Source organism: Vanessa cardui, chromosome 13, assembly GCF_905220365.1.
Source record: "Vanessa cardui chromosome 13, ilVanCard2.1, whole genome shotgun sequence".
Classification (NCBI taxonomy): Eukaryota; Metazoa; Arthropoda; class Insecta; order Lepidoptera; family Nymphalidae; genus Vanessa; species Vanessa cardui.
Genome location: NC_061135.1, coordinates 9,166,526 through 9,189,572, shown reverse-complemented (window position 1 = coordinate 9,189,572; position 23,047 = coordinate 9,166,526).

The following is a 23,047-nucleotide window of genomic DNA, read 5'->3' as shown; positions in this document are numbered from 1 at the left end:
GAATGTCATTGGTCGTGAATTGTCATTATCAGTTGTTATCGTCACGTGTGATTGGGATTCGAGTAAAATTAGTTAATTTCGAACATTTTTGAAACTGACGGTAAATTATTATCAAGACAAAGAGCGATCGTACTTACAAATTAAATAATTACATGATACGTTAAAATTTATATACAGTGACCATGTGATAACAGTAATTGAATAAGATTGGGAATTCTCACAGCTTGTCTCCTTAAAGAAAAAAAAAGTTGCGGTACCCTATTTTTAAATCATGATAATGTAATGTTATATTTTAATGTTGTAAGAAATTTTGTATGTAATAATATATTTACAGGTAGTTCTAAGGAACATAGTCAAAATACTTTAGTAATAAGACGCTGACGCTAGCCGAAACAATTTCACGGACTCAACACAACAATTGAAGCTATTTATCCTCGAGTCTCTAGAGTGTTTGAGGAAGAGGGGAAAATTGGTAGGGATAAAACGCTTCTGTCCGTCGTTGTATCACGAATTATATTATTGTATCAACTCTATAAAGAAAATAACACAGAATATGTCACTTTTTGTGAGGCAAGGAAGATTACTTTAAATCATTTGTTATTTCACTAACATAAAATAGAGTATTAGACTTCGCTTTCTAAGACTTTGGTCGAAAAATAAAGTTTTATGACAACTCCCTAGAAACCCTTTTAGAAGTATACTTCAAGTCGACCTAGTTTGGAAGTATATGAGAACACGATACTTTCAATTCGTCCTTAGTTCACTATGAAATGAGTCAGGGCGAAGTATATACATTTCACCTAAAATAGATTTACCTAAATGAACAATATTGATTGTTGTAATATAATCTTATATGAACTAAGACCTACTTAGATCTAGTTCTCGAATCCACGACATTTTTTTAATATATGAGACAACATCACATACATTACTCTGATCCTAATAAAAGTAGCTAAAGCGCTTGTGTTATGGAAAATCGGAAGTAACGACGATACCACAAACACCCAGACCCAAGACGACATAGAAAATTAATGATAATCTACATTGACTCGGCCGAGAATCGAACCCAGGACCTCGGAGGTCGTCGAAGACATAAATGTAAAGAACATAAATGTATTCTAACTAGTTGAAAGCATTCGATTCTAAAATGATATCTCATTTACTTCTACATCTACCGCTTTAATAACTAAGAATTGCGTTTACAAGTAAATTGAAAGAGTAAAAGGCAAGATAAACTGTGGTGACAACAACTAGAAATAATGCACCCATGAAAGGCCGTACTGCAGTACGCATATACCCATAAATATTTTTGCATTTTAATTACATTTATTTACGAGTTTTATATACTTATAACTGATTGTACCTACATGTCGATGTGATATCCCTTAATTTTTATTATATATGTATGTATTATACAATATCCGATTGGTATATTATGCACATAAACATTTGTCTAGTAGCTAGATATGACGTGGTCTCAAATCCTATATCAGTTACAGGAATTACATAATGCTATCGATACCCTTTTTACGAGCAAATAAACGCCCGTATCATCTGAATTTAAATCTTTGCAGCCTTATATTTTATGTTTTGGTACAAGACATTTGTAAACTTACATTTTTCGTTATTTATGGAAATCGAAAAAAAAAAGAAATTATGTATATGACATCATTAAGAGTGGTGAAGAGAACGGACGAGAGAGTAACTATTAGAGAGCTGAGATGGCCCAGTGGATGGAACGCGTGCATCTTAACCGACGATTTTATGTTCAAACCCAGGCAAGCACCACTGTGCTTGCATGCTTTTTGTGCTGACATATGTGCTTAATTTACGTTTATAATTCATCTCGTTCTTAGCCTTGAAGAAAAACATCGTGAGGAAACCTGCATGTCGCTAATTTCATCGCAATTAAATTAAATTCTTCCACTTGTGTATTCCATCAACCCGCATTGGAACAGCGGTGTTGGAATATGCTCCAAACCCTCTTCTTACTGGGTAAGGAGACCTTAGCCCAGCAGTGGGAAATTTACAGGCAGTTTCTGTTAATGTTATCAAATAATATAATTAATAATAATAAGAATGCGGTAGTCTTTTACTGCTGCCCAAACTACGTATACTACTAATTGTCCAAAATATGAATATTTATCACAATTTCAATGTAATAAATCCTATTTCAAATGAGATACCAATAACGAACTTTAATAAAACGGGTAAAAACTTGACTTAAGATTATGTGGAATATTGCGGACCAAACCAAGTTTCAGTTAATATTACTTTAAAACTTCCGAATTTTGGATCTTGGATGCGGTATATTTTAGTAAAGTTACGACCACAATTGTAACTTTCAATATATTATTATATTAATTTTAATATTATATCTGTATAATATGTAACAAACAAAATATAGCTAGCTTTCTAAATATAGATTGATTGCATTGCGTTACTAAAAAGACTATGTGGTAAGTTTATTTAAAGTACGACTTTTTTATAGAATGCGGTTATTTTTTAAACGAAAATAACCAAGAAGACAAGCCTAATGTTATTCAATTCAGTCAAGAAGTGATCTGGGAAAACCTGGTGAGGTTTAGGAAGGCAGTATCCTATCTTTGCGGAGCCTAGTGTCTATGGCCTGTTCGGCAAAATGTTTAAGAATATATTTTAAAAAAAAAATCTTAATTATGTGAATGATAATCTGCTCTAACGATCGAGAATGACATATTGCGTCGCAATGATTTGATGTTTATATTCCAAAGTTACAAAGAGTTTAAGACTTTATAAAGGAATGAATTTGAAAACTGACTAAGATTTTCTTATTCTGACTGGCACATAATAAGTTGTTTTAATAAAATAATATAGATTTGAACAAATTAATAGGAAAAATTAATAAGTATAATATTGTCATAACTTGCTCAATTTTCTTTTTTAAACAGAATATACGGATACAATTTAGTTTGTAAATTGTTAATCATTTTACGTTGATATTACTTGATCGTTTATATGAGTTAAGACGATGTAAGATTTCTAATTTTATGTTAACAGAAAAAGATTTTACTTTGTATACACACAGAGACACAGAAAATAAAAATGGCGAATATTTTTTTTTAAGTTTGAACCCTGACATTCAAATAGAAAGTCGTAAGTACTCCGATGCTAAAATCAGAGTCCATTATAATTGAGACACGGCTGGTCCCGTACCATTTCCATTATATTTTCAATTCCATGATTTTATTTACGATCTACCGATGAAAAGCTAGATGAAAGTGGATATAAAACCGGTTTTCTCAATTCAGTAGAGTACGTAAACAATGACAATTTTTATTTCGTTTTGAAGCTATAAAAGTGAAACTAGGAACTCCCCTATTCAACACTTCTATTTTCATGTAAAACCAATTCAGTGTGCGCATTCACACTTATATTTATATAAACATATACTACAACAGGTACAGGCTGCGAATTCCCCATTGCTGGGCTAAGACCTCTTCTCCCTTTGGAGGAGACGGTTAGGAGAATATTCCACTACGGTACTTCAGTGAAATAATTTCGTTTAAATTAGACACGTGTAGGATTTCTCACGATGTTTTCCTTCACCGCTGAGAACGAAATTAATTAAATAAACAAATTAAACACTTGAAAGTTCAATGGTGCATGCGTTTGAACCCGCAATCATTGGTAAAGATAAAAAAATATTCTAAAATAATCAAAATAAATAACGAATTTTAATGCTATCTTATTATAAAGAGTAAGTGGAACATTCTAAAAACACGTGTTTCTTTGGTGCTCTTATAATAACAAGATTACGGCTATTATGTTATATTCGAACCTGAAAGTTACTCACTAAATGTGTCGCAACTGCGAATCGCAGCTATTTTTAAGATAATATTATAGAATGTAACCTTTTCCGAAACACAACATGTATTCAACATATATATTTAAATAATATACTAGTTTGATAGTTTTTTTCCGTAAGGCAGTTCAAATGACGTATTATATTTTATCAGTGTACGTGCTAAATATTTATATATCATGACCAAATTAAATTTATATAGGTCAGGTCAAGTTCTAACACAAATTTTTTACTATTTGCCTTTTCTTAATCTTTTTTACACGATCTATTTTATAACATCAAAACACCCAAAAATCAGTTACTTAGTTTTCTACAAAGACATTTTCTCCTCAGCAATATGTAAAAGGGTGACCCTTTTCTGAATCTTATGTATTTTATATATGCGATAATGTGGCCGAAAATTGAAACTTGAATTTGTTTTGTATCCAATAAAAATACACCTGTATTAAATACGTAGTTCTCTTACAAATTTTAACAGATAAATAATAATTATTCATGTTTATAAATCAATTTCAATGATATGTAAACTATTGCGTTGCAACGATTTTGGTTACTGAGATAACTCTCAGAGACAAGCTCTAGTAAATACCTTCAGAATTTAGAGTTTATTTCAGCACCTGCATATGGAGCAACTGGGGAAATTGAAATTGAGTCTGTCCTAAGGTGACTTCGGCTAAATTCACCCGGAACACTGCAAAGGAAGTGCTGGTGAGTTATATCATAATGTTCACGTTGCTCCATCAATTTATATAGGATAGGAGGAGTTTGGACCACAGGTCCTTTATGAAAATAAACCTTAAATAAAATTAAACATAAATCCCAAATAAAATCATTGATGTTCTGTGATTTTTCGAAACTACAAAAACAATGAAATGTAAAGCCGCTTTTGTATAAAATAGAAATATTCAGCTTGTATTGATGTTATAACATAACATACGGAGACAGCCGTCAAAAACTATTCAAATGTTTGTTCGCTGGAATAAAATTGTCACCTGAAAAATCTATTTAAATGTATGCATTGCCTTTTACATACCTAGTGTCGGAATAACAAAAACAAGCCCGTAGATTATTTTACTCAATGACAACCACGAAAAAATTACATTATCTTACCTATAGAAAACCATCGAATTTGGCTTCTATTTCATTTGAAATGTTTTTATAAAATTAGTCTGGGGATTTTGTTAATAAATAAAATATTTGATTAGAAAATTGTCTGATGTTTGGCATACGTGTATCTTAACCGATGATTGCAAAATTAAATCCAAGCAAAATCCACTGCATTTTCATGTAAATAAATTTGAGTTTATAATTCACATCAAAAAGCAAAACAAAAAACGTGAGGAAACCCGCATGAAATTTTGCCACATGTGTATCCACCTTGATGTGGTGGTGGTATAAGTTGTAAATCTTTTCTTCAATGGGACAGGATACCTTAGCTATTACGTTTAAATTCAAATACATACATATGTATTAAGACTATTTTTTTATTTACAGCTGCTTTTATATTATTTTTGTGTTTACCTAATCTGTTCTTGAAGTGTTTCATTGACTAGTGTGCTCAGTTACTGTGTCCACGCACAATTTAATCCAACGGCGTATCACATTGTTACTGTGACAGTTGAAGGGATTTGTAGTTTGTATTCAAACTTGAATATATGGATTCCAGAGTTAAGAGGCCATTCAGCATACACGTTTTCGTATTGATGTTACTAAATGCTGTTCTAATTATTTAAAAATCTTATTTTAATTGTAAAAGATTATTTTTGTTTTTAAAAAAAAATCATGTTGAAAGAGTTGTTTTATGACTATTAATTACATTTATGAAGCGGATCGCGGTAAAGGAAATGACCAAAATAAATTATTTTATATACCGAAACTTAATTAAACTTTATTTATTAGTTTACTGAAAACACAGCTTCGTTAATTTAATACGATGAAAATATTTGTAACCGCATCGTAATTCGTTTATGAGAATCCATGAATTTATTAAAAAAAAAGAAAAAATTGGACAATATCACACACATTACTCTAATCCCAATGTAAGTAGCCAATACACTTGTGCTATGGAAAATCAAAAGTAACGACGGTACCACAAACACCCAGACCCAAGACAACATAGAAAACTTATGAATTTTCTACATTGACTCGGCCGGGAATCGAACCCGAGACCTCGGAGTGGCGTACCCATGAAAACCGGTGTACACACTACTCGACTACGGTAGTCGTCGAATTTATTAAAAAAGATTAAAGAACTAAGTATCAAAGCGATACGTTACGGCTTTTTTATACTTATTTACACGTTAATACTCATTATTTATTTTCAATTCTAAAGCAGTCGAATCTATTTTAAATGTATTGATTTAAACAAGCTAATATAACATGGATAAACATAGGCTTATTTGAATTTAGAACCGAGACGATCCAATCAATAACCACATGAATCTTAACCGTTCCGGCAAAGTGTATCTTATAAGAGTATAATTATTACTTGAATATGTATTTCAATTATTTTGTATAGTTTTTTTTTAATTTATAAAGATACCTAGAATTCACATATTCGCGTCATTAGAAATATTATACATATCTAACATCGCTGATGCTACATGGCCCTTGTGTAAATGTTATATCCATCTATAAGTACACTGGCTCATTCACCCTTCCAATTAGAAGAAAACAATATCACGTAGATATTCCTGTTTCTACCTTATCCTCAAGTGAAGTGAGGATTGTCATGAATAAGAGGATACCTGTGGACACTTATAAGCTAATATTTACATCACTAAAGGTTTTTAATGATTACCTTTTCAATAAAAAACGGTTTTATTTAATACAATAATTGAGCATAATTACTGTAAAATATTAATAATTTAAGGCTCTTAATATTTCAGGCTTGCAGCACACTGCAAATTTGCTTTACTCTGTGTTTTCCTGAGAAATATAACGTGAAAATAGCCATGAAAGTATAATTTCAGCGTCTACCCTTATTATCATTTCGGCTAAGAACCCTAATAACTATCTTCACAAAAAAATTATCCGTCTTAAAGACGGAAATAAAAGAAAATTAAAACGAGTCGGACGAGTTGTTAAAAGCAACGTACCTTCAAGTTTTAAGACAAATTTTGCGGACCGTGAATGACAAATGTTTATTTTGTACAGAAATATTAGACGGCAAGATAAGGCTGAGGTTAGAATTATTTTGCTTGTTTAGTACTTTAAATATTATGGCTTACGTAATTTTAAAATAAAATGAAAAACGAGATATCTTTTAGAAAAATATTATTAACTTTTAAATATTATATACAAAAAAGAATATGAATTATTGGACCTTGATTCCGTTTTTTATAAATAAGGTCTGAAAACTATATTTGGATAGAACTCGCTACTAGATATAGTTACATATATTATATGTGTATATAATAGTGTAGGATTATATATTTGTATGCGTTCTTAAATCATTCATCCGATAAGTCATCTTGTTATTGATTATTATTAATAATACATTAATATATTATATTATTAATACATAAAAATACATTGACGTTGTAAGTTGACAACCATCATGGCAAGTATCGAATCAGTTTTGGGTACACGCGTATATTTATCATGTTGTTACTTGTCGTTATTGAAAATATACTGAACAGTTTTAGAGTAATATTCATAGATTGTTCATCTTGTATATCATATAACCTCAAACGATTTTCAAGGAATAATAAATATAATGAATATATAATTCACGAATATTTTTGCATTAGCAAGCGTTATGTTTATAAATCTCTATTGAAATGGGATAAATTGTGCTAGTTGAGAGTTACATGATGTGCGTTGTTTTGTGAAGGATAAACTAAATTTTGAGCAAAATAATTTACTAAAAATATATCATCGCAAACTTGATATATTTTGCTAAAGAAAATCCCGTGTTTGCTTCTTATATATAGATCAAACTAGATCTGTGAGCCGGTTAGTCGTTTATGAAGTATAATATTAGATAGGTTAATGTATTCCTAGATAACTGTATTGCTGAAAATATTTCCGAATACTATTAAACTTTTAACACAATATGAGAATTATTTTCAATACGTAAATAATAAATACGAGTAAATCTCGCAATATCTTGCCACACGCTGCGTAGAACGAAACCCGAGATCATGCTTCTAAACCGTGCAATAATATCCTAGGGGATTCCTACAATTCATGCCGCCTTGTAAAACGTCATTGGATGTTTTATGATGATTCCACGTTTATTGTATGTACTCGTATTACGTATCGACGTAATAAAAAGCCTTTTTTTAAGTTTACTTTTCTAACTTAATGTATAAATTATGAACCGAGATAGCCCAGTGGTTACAACGCGTGCATCTTATCTAGTACATATTATGATATATTCAGTTTGACAAATTTGTAATACGATATTATTTTTTTCTTATCGTTTATTCAGAATTTATCTTTGTTTTTGCATTTTCAGCTTGAAATAAAAAATGGTATTTAAATAAAATAAAAATATGATATCATTGTTCTAATCGAGTTATGATTTGATTATATTTGATAGCCTCTAAAACATAATTCTATCTACCTTCAATGCAGTGTAATGAGATTAAATCTACATAATTTAATTTAATCAAAGTTTATACAGGTTTAACATGCTTTGACGCATCGGAAAATTGAAGTCAATAATATAACCACTTGTTTTAATTATATGTGATCATTGATTCCATATTTATTTATTGTATAATTACAACGTTATTATTATTGACGCATTTTTTTGTTTCATCAAGATTTAAGTTTGATGTTAAATTAAATAAAGTGTTTTAGCATCCTATTGGTTTGTAGAGGATTTTTATTCTCTTGAAGAGACACTTTAAAGCTTGTTTCACAATAGAGTTTCGATGCTTTTCGGTGAATGCACTCTTAAATTACACAGATATTTAAATTTATTCAATATGTATTCCTTTAACAAAACAAAAATATAATACATCCAGGCGCTTAAATTTGAACCAACAATCTTTGTTGGAAATTCACGTGGTCTAGCTACTATACCATTGCGACTTCCTGTATTGGTTGTGAAGAGAAGAACGGTGAATGCAGTTGTAAGACATTTCTAAGTTCCGATCGCTTATGAAACGTAATGTAACGCAATTCATTCGCATTATCAAAATTCTTTTCAAATGTTTGTTTAAGAAACTCCTTGGAAGGCTTTATTGTAAGAGGATTCAGTAACCTTTGAGACAAAACCCTACGTGTAAGTATGGAATAAGTATGTATTTGAAAAGGCCTTTAACTTTACTGGTGTGGCTTCGGAACTAAAAATAAACCTATTTTATTGTTCAGCTAAATGGAACGTTACTTTATTTTTTAGTTATTATTTAATTGTTTGAGATATTATAAAAGATATAAAAACAATAAATCTTTAAATTATAGCGTGAAAAGTCAATCCTCAGATTGCAGTCTCAAAGAGGATTGGCGCCAGGCAGTCTGACTGTCGAAATATTAACCAAACTCTTTCATTGCATCCCCGTTAAATTTTATAAGTGAAAGCGATTGGTAATGATGATAACTATAAATATAATGTAATATATAAATTTAATATAATTACTTGGTGATATGGCTTTGTACAAGCTCGTTTTTGTAGGTACCACCCACATAATCTGCCCTCAAACAGTAATATTAGTATTAGTATGTTCCGGTTTGAAGTGGGTCAATGTATGTACAGACTCGATGAACATAGCATAATGATACTACTTATCCTCTGGTACCTGCCTTGACAATCTGAAAACGAAATTAAATGTAAAAGAATATAGCAGGAATAAAATTTATTGGTCTTGGTCAACCAAGATTCAGTAATATCTAACATGCTAACTCTTATTATAATAACTAATTAATATTATAACATGCTAACAAAACTTCTCTACTTGAATAAAAAAATTACAAAAATTTTAATGATCGTATTTTATTGTAGTTCTTAAGTTATCTGAAATCATAATTATTTTTATTTCAATTTCCAACTTTTTAATTTATTATTACTACATGTCGATTTACATAATTATTATTCCATTAAATTACTTAAATTACGATCGCAGCAACCTTACCATCGTATTTTACAGTATATCGATGCGCTGTCATGAAATTGCAGCAAATTAAATAATATAAGTATTAAAGTTATATTATGCTGCATTGAAGTTACGCTATTATATTTTGGTCTGAATAAAGAATAAGAAATTACTATGAAAAAGATCATTTTCAAATGATTATTACCAATTAGTGTCGAAATAAATTCTTGTAATATAGATTCACGTACATTCTTCGACCGGCTCCTAAAACTTGAGTCGTAAATCAACCAACATCTATAAAAATTAAAAAGTCGTAAAATTCTGTTTTTATGGCCCAACGAAAAAAAAACATAAAAAAAATTAAAATTTTTTTTTTATCTGTTTTAGTTTTCTTTCCAGATTTTTAAAGCGAAATTAAGACATGTTTTGATTAAAATCGATTTTGTTTCATATTTTTATAAACTTTTATGAGCTGTTAATAAAATAATATATGTAAGGGCTCGTAAATTATTATTTTGTTCAACTTAACACGAACAATTTCAGAATGTACTCAATAATATTTTAACTACCTAAATTACATACCTGGTACCATTAACGCCAATAAATCTGGAATGTTCTATTACTAAAGTTCGCTGTATAATATCAAGTGCTCGTACAATATCTTAAAATATCTATCCAAGTATAAGAGTCCAGAAGTTTCAAACAATTTAAGATATGATCCCAGATCTTGTTGATAATAAGCTAAATAGTTGCTAAAGGTTTGAGGACAGGAAATGTTCTATATAATCGCAACCGACAGCTGAAAATTTGAATAATCGACAATGGTTCCTTACTTTCTTTATACATCAGATGTTAGAATTCGGGTACGTGTTAAATATTAATTAAAATATATTTGCACATTATCAATATCTGATATTTTACATTTGTTTTATTGGTATTGGTAGGCGGACGAGCAAATGGGTCACCTCCCATAGATAATGATCACCAATCTTGGAACTAGGCTGTTTAGTAAATACAAAATATTTAAGCCTGATAACACCATTGGCATTTTTTAAATATATTCTAAGTAAAAATACAATGTTAAATTTAAATATACTATGCTTGTATTTGATTCAGTAATGACAATGACTTATTGATTGATTTCAGTCGTTTCAACATTATCAATGTAAAATGAGTCATATGCCATTGGGCCAGAATATGTTATTATTGTGTACAAGCCAAGGTACGCTCTAGTCCCTAAATTTTATAGACTACTGTTATGGCAATGTCACATTACGCGACCGGAAGATTAACCGCTCTGAACGCTTTTAAAGGGCGGAAGTATAACTCACTAACGTTTTTTCCAATCCAGGATTCTAACCCACTATCTCTAGATTTGCAATTGAACAGGCAAGCCACAAAACAAGCGAGGCGAACGCTGAATAAACAAGTATCGTTATTCACGCAAGAATCAACTTTTCTGTCACAGCGTATGTTTGTTCTAAATCTAAATTACTGAAAAAACTTTTATACTGCCACCGGCCATATCGTGCCTGGCAAAAGTATTTCGCAGTTTTTATTTGACGATTTATATGAATAAATTCTGTACTTTCAACGTTTTCATCGTCGCTGATTTTATAACCTGTGAAAACTGTCCAAATAGTTTGTTTATTTTTTTTTTTTTTTAAATATTTCGTTGTCTAATTTTTATTCGAATGTTGTTTTTTCATTTGTTTTCAACTATCATCAAATGTGTTGTATTTCTGTAGAACAAATATTTTAGCGTGAATTTTTAAATTATTAAATATTTAGATACGACTAAAACATTACAAAGATTATGTATTTTTTTATTGTTTTAGATGTTTCAATTTGAACTGACGTGAAAAATGCTTTAAAATAAAATATTCGTTGAATGTATTAGAAAAACTAGTTAAACATTCATAGTTAACAAATAGGTTCCTTGTAAAGAAGGCTTAACTATAGATTTGTGTTCAACAGCAACTGAGAGTTTTCAATATTGCACTCGAAAAAGATAATTTATACTTCGGTTTCGCATCGCTGTTCTATATTTATTAGCAAATATATAAATATATATCAAAGGAAATATAATGACATAATGGCTATTAATTTTAAAGTGTTATATGTTATGCGATGATATCTACATAGTTATACAAAGGAATGATATTTCAACACTGCTTAATGATACATTTTCGTGTTATGTAACTAACCATGGAGATAACGTGTTAGTTGTAAAACATATATAAGGCGCCAAGTATAAGTTGCATAAAGTTTCGTTATTTCTTATTGTACAATTATTATTGGTAAGGTTGGTTTGATGAAAATCGAAATCTAAAATATTTTTACATTTTACTCAATGATCATTTTATTTAAATTGATTATGAAAACTCAGAAAAATTATAACAGTGCAAATGCTATATAGATAATATATAAGATTTATTCCTCGAACGTGTACGTGTGTGTGTGCATGTGTAAGAGTGCGTGTATGTGCGCGTGCGTGTGTGTGTTCGTGTGTGTACGTGCGTGTACTATTTCTATCAAATTAAAAACATCGTGTTAACACACATAATGTTGCTGCAAATATATTGTAATGGAGCCGTAAGTATTCATGCTTTAGCAAGAACATCCCGAGGGGACTCTCGAACTCCAAAGGCATAAAGTGCCTAACAGTAGATTTTGTAGAGCGAAAACTATCTCAACAACTGCACGTAAAACGTCATAAGAGATCATTACATAGTATAAAACCAAGTCGCTTATCACTGTCTGTCCCTATGTATGCTTAGATCTTTAAAGTTACACGACGGAGTTTGATGCGGTAAATAGGTAGAGTGATTCGATAGGAAAGGTTTTTTTAAATAATACATATATAATGTAGTAAAGAAACAAGAAAAATACCGTAGTATGTTTAGTATCAGCACTGCAGCCGTGCGAAGCAGGGGCGGGTTGCTATTAATATAATAAAAAAATTGCTTTGATACAATCTATATTAACATTATACATGTGAAAGTAAGTCTGACTGTCTGACTGTCAGTCTGTCGCTCTTTCACGACGAAACCGCTTAATTCCAAGGAAGGAGATAGGCTTTTTCTTTCCAAACACATGACAAACAATACTCTTAAACGCGAGCAATGCCGTGGACTACTACTAGTTATTCATAAATAGCAGTATTAGTTCCGCGTCTAACTTTTCCAACAGCATATGTCGTTGACACTTCCTGTTACAGCTGATATATTAAACTGTTGTTGTACAAAGTTAGCATTAAAAACTCAATCATTTATGTATACATTCGTCTATTCATCATAAACATTGGCAAAACAAAGGCGCATTGTTTTCCTTAATGTTCCCATATATCGTTGTCCGCTCTTAGTTCGGACAAAAGTCTGAAATGGAAGAGCATTTGTCTTGTTTTCTTTGTAAATTTTCCGATTAAGGCGAGTCTTGCATAAATAATTCTCGTTTCATACTTAAATTACATATTTGTGTATAAACTATTCCTTTGTTAATTTAATATTTAATAAATTATTACATTTCATTAATACAAATAGAAATAAATATATAGTAATAGAAATAAAAGTAATTACTACTGCGTTTTATGTAACATAATATTAGTATTTGTTACATTGAAGACATTTTATATCATATATTGTTTTTTATTTAATAATACACATTTTCTCTTTTAAATATTAATAAATAAGTTGTCGCTCGCAGTGGTATTAGATGGAAGGCATAAAATAGGCCTTTGAGGTTTAAGTTTCCTTCATAAGAAATTTCATCAAATTCGGTTCAGTGGCTTGGAAAGAGACAGACATATAGAGTTACATTCTCATATGTAATATTAGGAAAGATTACATCTTGTTTTTCTCCGTCCGGTCCAATTTTTCATCATGATTTTGTGAGTGGCGAAGGAAAATATCGTAAGGAAATTTGCATACATCGAGTGACCTCCTATCAGTGGAAAACATATGCGGTGAAACAACATGGCGGAACAAGCACCACATATATTTCGAAGTAGTCTTTATCTGTAGGACGATATGGATAGTACTAGCCAATTCATTTGTACTTCAAGCATATCTTTTGATTAATTTTTTTATTCTATATGTTTGCGGACGAGCTAATGAGCTACCTGATAGTAAGTGGGCGCCACCGAACTATATTACAAAAATATTAACCATTTCAAATATCGTCAATGCGCCACCAACCGTAGGAGCTAAGATGTCCCTAGTGCCTGCAGTTACATTGGCTCACTCACGATCAAACTCAACAATACTAAGTACTATTGTTTGGCGGTAGAATATCTGATGATTGGGTGGTACCTACCCAGATGGACTTGCACAAAGCCCTACCACCAAGTAAATGTGATGAATGTAAGTGAATTAATGATTTTTTGCATTTATACTTATAATATTAAAATAAATAATGGGTATTAAATTTGAGTAAGCGGTGACAATTTTATCGTTAGAATCGTATAAAAAACAGGTATCGAAAAACATCACCAGGAAAACATAAATATAAAATATTTAGTTTACACGCAGGTCTAAAGGGAGTCATAAAGATAATAATAAATTCGATGTCCGCACTTTAAAAGTTTATTTCGCAATAATCACCGCTAAATGATTGCCCGCGGCCGCATCCAGCTAATGCGGGAAGCGTTAAGAGCACTTAGATTATTTTACTCTCTTTACATTGATCAGTAAGAATCAGAAATGGCTTCTATAAAATATATATTTGCAACAATTTATTTTGTGGTATAGTTTGGCGGACGAGTATATGGGCCACCTAATGGTAAGTGGTCACCATCACTCATAGACAATGACGCTGTAAGAAATATAACAATTCCTTACATCGTCAATGTGCCACCAACCTTGAGAACTTAAGATGTTAAGTCCCTTGCGCCTGTAGTTACACTGGCTCACTCCCCCTTCAAACCGGAACACAACAATACTGAGTACTGTTATTTGGCAGAAGAATAAGTGATGAGTGGGTGGTACCTACCCAGACGGGCTTGCACAAAGCCCTACCACTAAGTAAATAATAACATATTCAAACAGGCTTATTCAATATGTGATTTTTATACAATCAGCAATCACCTTTCATGCAGTCCTTCATTCATTTCGATCTTAAGACATATCTGAATAGTTCATTTTGTAATGTTAAATAAATAATTTTGATTTAATAATTGAATTGTAACGCAAATGTATACTTGTTTTTTTTTCAACATAACTACAACAATTATATTTTCGGTGTTATTATTTCAGTTTATTAGGCAGAGATGGTGTTCCGATTGCGGATTCAAGATCAACAATCGCCTGTAAATTTCAAACTGTTTGGCTAAGCCCTCATCTCCCTTTGAGGAAAGGGTTTGGAGCATACTCCACCAAGCTGCTCCATTGTGAGTTGGTGGATTCGTATGTGGCAGAATTTCGTTGAAATTAGACACATGCAGGCGAGGAAACCGATGTTTTACTTCAAGAGATAAATTATAAACAATGCATTCTAACCACTGGGCCATTTCGGCTCTTCATTACGAATTTGAATCTAGCAATTTATATCTCAACATTTTCATTAAATATAGTCTAAAATTGGACCAAAGGTACTATTACGTTACATTGCTAATAACTATTACAATATTATGTAAATATAAAGCACTTCTACTGTGCTTGACCATCTAAGGGTTGAAACAATTAGGTTTACTTAAGCTCGGCTAAGATATTCTCTAAAGGATAATGTACGTAACTTTTATACCATCACGAAGAAAAGACATTTAGTAGTACGAAGTCTAAGTAGTTGTAGGTTTGAAAGGATTATCTTACAATATCAACACGTCACTTCTAATACCACACTAATCAAATAATAACCGTTACTACAAATTTTAATATCCATATATCCTATCTAAATATTGTCAGGTGAAAAGAAAATCCTCTATATTTTTTAGTTAATTTCGTTTACGTATAAATTATATTGAGTAGACGACTCTTAATAAACTAAAAATAATGTAAGCGTTCTCTTATGCATGGCATAAATTCCAATTTATTCTTTACTTATTTTGCTTTAAAAGAACTATGAAAGACAATAACATATTTTATAGATTCCTTTTACTGTACAAAAACAAAATATATACCAATAATTGAAGGAAAATGTGTAACTTCTTTTATAATATTTTTTTTTCCTTATAGAGGTACACCATGTCATGTATACCTATGTCTCGTTAGACAAATAATTAATTAATTTTCGAAAAAAATATTTTAAATCAACTTCTTATCCATTTTAGTACAAATAAAATTTTTCATAGTGAGCAATTTGGTTTTACAAGAGGTCGATCAACAACAGATGCGGGAATTGCGCTTCTTAAGCATATTTACGATGCTTGGGGAAATCACAGAATGCTATTGGAGTATTCTGTGATTTATCTAAAGCATTTGATTTTGTAGAACACGAGACGCTTCTTTATAAGCTCAAATATTACGGCGTTAAAGGTAGGGCTCTTGATCTCATTGCTTCATACTTAAGTCAAAGAATCCAGCAAGTTTTCATTAATGGAATAAAGTCTACTTGATCTACGCTAAAAATGGGTGTTCCACAAGGTTCAATTTTGGGTCCCTTTCTATTCCTAGTATATATAAATGACCTTCCTTTCTTTGTTAAAGGTATTTGTGATATAGTATTGTTTGCTGACGATACTTCACTGATTTTTAAGGTTGACAGGAAAAAAACTGACTATGACGATGTGAACGGTGCCTTATCACAGATACAAGATTGGTTTAATGTAAATAATTTGGTTTTTAATACTCAAAAAACAAAATGTGTAGTTTTTACCCTACCCAATGTTAGGAAGCAAAATTATAATATATCTTTAAGCGGTGGCCCGCTTGATGTAGCCGATACTACCGTGTTCTCGGGAATAGAATTGGATTCCAGACTTCAGTGGAGTCCCCATTTGTCGTCCCTAACAGGGAGACTCAGCTCCGCAGCATACGCGGTTAGAAAAGTTAGACAACTAACTGATATTGATACCGCTCGTTTAGTTTATTTTGGTTATTTTCACAGTATTATGTCATATGGCATATTACTTTGGGGTAACGCTGCAGACATTGAATCTGTCTTTATTTTACAAAAGAGAGCAATTCGGTTTATTTATAATATTGGAGCTAGAGACTCTCTTCGGGATGTTTTTAACAGAGTAGGAATACTCACTGTTGCGTCGCAATGTATTTACAACAATATTATGTATATTCACAGTAACATTGATCACTTTGATAAAATCAGTGATAGTCATTGTATGTGCACTAGGAGTAAGGATAAGCGTATAACGCCAAGTTTCCGATTCCGCAAAGTCAATAAATCCTTCTTGGGGCAAGGTATCCGTTTCTATAATAAAATTCCACAGAATTTTTTAACTTTGCCGTTTAGTAAATTCAAATCGTTTGTAAAAAAATACATCGGTAGAAAAAGCATATTATTCGATACAAGGTTTTATAGATGATAAAAAAGCGTGGAATTAATACCTGTTGACTTCCAGGCAGGATATATGTATTAATTTAATAATTGTATTAACTTCAAAATTAACTAACATGACTGTATTTTTTTAAATGTTGAAGAAGAGTAACTACTGAGTTTCTTGCCGGTTCTTCTCGGTAGAATCTACTTTCCGAACCGGTGGTAGCTTCACTTAATTGTTAAATGACCATTCAAAAGTGCTTGTAAAAGCCCACTTGAATAAAGTATACTTTGATTTTGATTTTGATTTTGCTAAAGAACCCTGACATCCTGGAATGAAATCGCAGGTCAATCCGATAAATAATTCTTAGACTTTTCCATCGATTAATTCCTAGTAACGGCCCAGCGTGCCTAGGAAAGACCAGTTGACCCTGTACCTGAAATCTTTCTGATCGTGGGAGGACAATCCCATCGGATAATAACAGTGGAAGAATAGAAAATTCATCAGACCCTTGTGCACACACTTGTGCACTATATTGTTTAGGATACATGGTCCGTCTCCCCTGAGATTGACCGCCGTGACTAAAATATTCCAACAACCAATATGTTAAAAAGTTAATTTGTCACGTCAATGTATTTAATTCAGATTAATTTATTATTGAGATGAGATAGCCTGTTCAAAAATAAATTACCTTAACCATTAATGAGATTGCAAATTCAGGTCCAGCAAGTAGTATTGTTTTTTTTTGTTTCTAATTGCCTCGTACTCGGCAGTGAACAAAACCATCATCAAATAAAAATATATTTACACATAGATACACACAAAACATTTCTGATGAGAATATTTTCTGCTAAGTTAAAATATTATTACATCGTGTTTGTCTTGCTTTATATTGTTTCATTTTACGGTTGTAATCCAAACAAGTATTTCATGACTTTAGGTTTATTTTTTGGTCAAACCACACTCAGATATAAACTGTAACAACTGTCACCAGTTTCCGTTACAGCTGACAAGGACACACCCGGCAGGTATTCTGTTAAGCTGCTCGTATGTTTGTTTAGGATTAAAGTAATAGATTTTAGTGGAATGCCTGCTTTGAATTTCAAATTATTTCACGAATTCTACTTGTATTTTAAACGTTGGTTTATATATAACGTCATACATTATTTTCGAGATAAATAAAAAATATGCAGTTTTTTTTTTAAATTATGTTTATATTTTTAGTTGTGTTTTGATATGTTTTATAAAATATTCGTAACTTTAGGCTTTAAATATTAAGAAGGAGGAAAAACTGTTAATTGATAAACGTTATTATTTATCTGACACTCAACTGTTAGGATATTAAAAAAATAAATTATGTATATTAAAACCGTCAATAAATTCTATTTTTATAAAAGTTAATATTTTATATGTCGTAAACAGAACTCGATCAATTTAAACAAAAAGTCCGAACTTCACCAAACAACATCAAAGTAGAGCGTTGTTTTCCTAATGTTCCAATATATTGCACTGCTCGCATTTAACCCACACGAAAGAGTTTTAAATTTAAAGCATTTATTAACTTCTTTGTACTTTCGAAACATTGTTGATTTAATTTAAATAACTTTGTTATTAAATTGTGAATAACTTAAGTAATTATTTAGTAAAATTAATTTGTATAACAGTCTTTCTATATGTTACTGAACTGTATCGTTAGGTAACCCTTGTATTTTTTTACTAAATATTATCATTGGACAAAACTCAAATTAGTTTGAATTAAAATTTTCTTGAAAATAGAAGAAATACACTTATTGTTAATATTTTCAAATTAAACACAACTTTCGGATTGGAAAATAAAATACCCTCACCTGAGAAGAACACGCGAAAAAAGTTAAGCGGGTTTTCTTTTTTCAATTTGTGACATTTTCACGTAATCAGGCGACCATTTCATTCCCATAGAGTGCTATTAAACAATGAACTCTGAATTTTATAATACCATTTTGAAAACAAGTATTTTTTACATGTTTTTGAATTTGGTTACGGTGGTATTTTGTACGTTTTCTGAGATCTTATTAGAAAAACTGGGAAATGTTTAACTTGAGCACAGTAATTGATCCTATGCAGTCGAGTGTTACTAGTAATAAGTTTGTGTTTATTTCTTGTCCCAATAATATGAGTATCCAAAATATCGTATCGTGAAATATACAAGCGAACCGTATCAACATCGGTTAATAATCTATTTTCTTAACCGCAAATGCCACAGAGCTTAGTTTACTTGTCAATCCCTTGAAACAACGATAAGTCACTCAGCTAAATACATCAAAGTTTCAGAGTCTGACTTTACGCATTTTGTATTATTTTTTTTTGCTTTATAAAGATTTAGTTTAACAGCTCTTTAAAATTTTATCAAAACCATCAACATGTCACGAAAGACGTCCGGTGCTAAACAAAGGCCTCCCCTAAGGATTTCCACTTATGATCACGCCATCACATAATTATGTATTTGAATTTTGGTTTAATATATCAAAATAAAATTTGTAAATCTGAAGGTAAATAGTTATTTTGGTGCAATGTACGAGCACATATTATCCTCCTTAATATTAATCTACTTAAGATTACCTTAAAAGTTTTCAAATTTTATTCCTCAATTGAAATACGTTATATTTTCAGGTAGAACGGATCCTTACTTGCAAGGATGTATTTGAGATCAATCCTCGGTAACTGAATGAAAACTTTTAGGTAAAAGGTCTTATATGAAATACGCAAAACGGATATTTTGGTTCTAAGGATGATAAAACTGTAGTTTTTTAGTATAACATTTTTTATAAATCAATTTGTTTTATAGTACATAATAAGTTTATTGAGTGACTTTGGTTCATACCAGTCTCCGCATATATACGAGTATATAGATATTTGATAATCTAGGTGATAAGGCTTATTTTTGAACTACTGCTGGAAAAATCATACATTCAATTCCATTCTAACCATTAGCCTATCTCGGTTCTGTAAAAGTATTATCTAAAATAATAAGTGACATTGTATATAATAACAGTTCTAAAAGTATTGACGTTCATTCCCTTTCCTTCATCACCATCCTGTAGCTTATTTCCATGAATCTATTTTCACATCCAGGTACCTTAATACTGCACAATATAAAGTATGCACCTTAGACTTATCTTTCCAAAGATCTAACTTCAGCTATATATTCTATACATACGAAGTGTAACATAGTTAAAAATAAAACGTAAAATTGCCAAATAAGCTATAAAAAAGAAGCAAATTGTAAAGACAGTGAAGACCCTGACCCTGACCCATTATTACATTAAAATATAATTAATTATATCCAATTACATATTATGTGCAATATTTACAATGTTACTTACTACTACTGAGATGGCCCAGTGGTTAGAACGCGTGCATTTTAACCGATGATTGCGGGTTCAATCCAGGCAAGCACCACTATATACATGTGCTTAACTTGTAACTTGTGTTTATAATTCATCTCGTGCTCGGTGGTGAAGGAAAACATCGTGAGGAAACCTGCATGGGTCTAATTTCATCGAAATTCTGCCACATGTGCATTGCACCAACCCGCATTGGAACAGCGTGGTGGAATATGTTCCAAACCCACTCCTTAATGGAAGAGGAGGCCTTATCACAGTAGTGGAAATTTTACAGAGTGTTGCTTTGCTTTTGCTTTACTACTACTATACTTACTACTATTTCATTTTCATAATCAGAAATCAAAACATGAATTTATAACAGTTCCGCTCTAATTTATAGTAGATAGTTTTCTTTTTTTATTTATAACTAATTATAAGATTTTAAATTAACATGGTTCGTTTTATTATTACAGTTATTAGTTACGGGATATTTACCATTTTTTTTATCAGTTGGAGCTCGATATTTCGACATTATCTACGAATGTCTTGTTCACGAGTTTTATTACTAATTATGTTTATAAAATGATCAACCAAGGACACACGTATATATTTTAAAATTACAAAACAGTTTTTATAAATAGCATTGTGTATTCTATATTTTGTTGTGCTTATAAAACAAATTACATTTCCAACATATCTCGTTTTATGGTTTACTAGGCAAAAAAAATCATCACGCAAAGGAAACATTGTTAAACAACGCTAATGTCACTCGCAGGGTAACTCGTAAAAAAGTACTTTGATTGATGTCGAAAAAAAAAGCAATCTGGAAAAGAAAGAGACGACCTATATGTAATTGTCTCTATCCAAGCTCATATGTATAATAACAAAGGAAACTCGTATAGGACCACATTTGTATGTCTGTTCGTCTCTCGTCTAGCCTATGTGACACATATAATATGTAAAAGAGCTTACTGATACTGATAATGTATTAGAAAACTTTTAATTTTATACAATTTATAATCATGTCTATGAATTTGCAACACTGATAACATAATTTTTATATTATTAGTTTTTTTGCCAAATATGTGTCAGTCATTATAGACATTAGGGGCATAGTAAGTGGAGCTTTGAAAATTGAAAGAATGTTAATATTTCATATATAGTCGGTGGTGATCAGTTACCACCAAGCGCCCATAGTTATTAGAATGCCAATCAATTTTTATATATGTCGAAGCGTCAAAAATTTTAATTAAGATTTATTTACCCGTGACCACGAACGCTGTAAAGTGCTCGAAACGTCGGGATGTCCAAAATAATTAATATACGCGATTAAAATCCGTTATAACTAGTTTTATTTAAATAAGATTTATTTATTTTTTATCGTGCATACTGGCGACGTGAGTATGACAGCGAAAAAGGCTGTAATGTCTTAAAGAATATCGAAAGAAAGATATTACGAACGTGAACGATTAGACTTATATTCTGAATATCATCATTTCTGATAACGAGCTGATGCCTCATTCCTCGTTATATATATAAAAAAGCTTATCATTTTTGTTGATAATACACAATTGTGTATCAATATTGATTCTGCAGTAGGTCGCTTTAACCAAATTGTGGTTTCAATCAGTGCTCAGTATGCTCGCGATAAACCAGTATTTGCAGCGGTTTGATTGAATTGTATATGCATTCTAAACCAATGTTTCTAAATAATCCTCATTACGAACATATTGCTAATTTTATGATTTATGTTGATTTTAATCATATTAAGTCGTTTATAAATAATATTCAATTTGTATTTACTCAATTAAGTTTTAATTAAATCAATATTTAATTTAAATTGCATCAATGTTACGCTAACATACATATATTATTTGTGAAATTAGTTTTATTCATTTAATGTAATTTTAAATAATTTATATGTATTTGACAAATCAAACTCAAAAGTTCAAAGTGAAGGAAAAATAGAATTAAGTAAAGTAAAGTTACTTTTATCAAAAGCAAAGTAAATATAATATATTACCCTTTATGAAACAGATTCCTTTGAGATGGGTTGATGCGATAAACGGAACGGAAGATTCGATGGGACGAAGGGTCAACAACATAATAAAATGTAAACTTTGTACTTTCACAGAAAAAAAATGTATCAATTTAATCCGTATTGACTTATTTGGGATACAAATTTAAGTAATGAACAAAGACATCTATATTACTTTTATAGCGATAATCCTGCTTTTGTTCTATTTCCTTATCCTGAAATGTAATTTGCGCTACTCAATAACGTGTTATACTTATATACTATATATAAAGCTGAAGGGTTTTTTTAATTCCGTTTTAGGCCCAATGTAAACATACGAAAAAAACC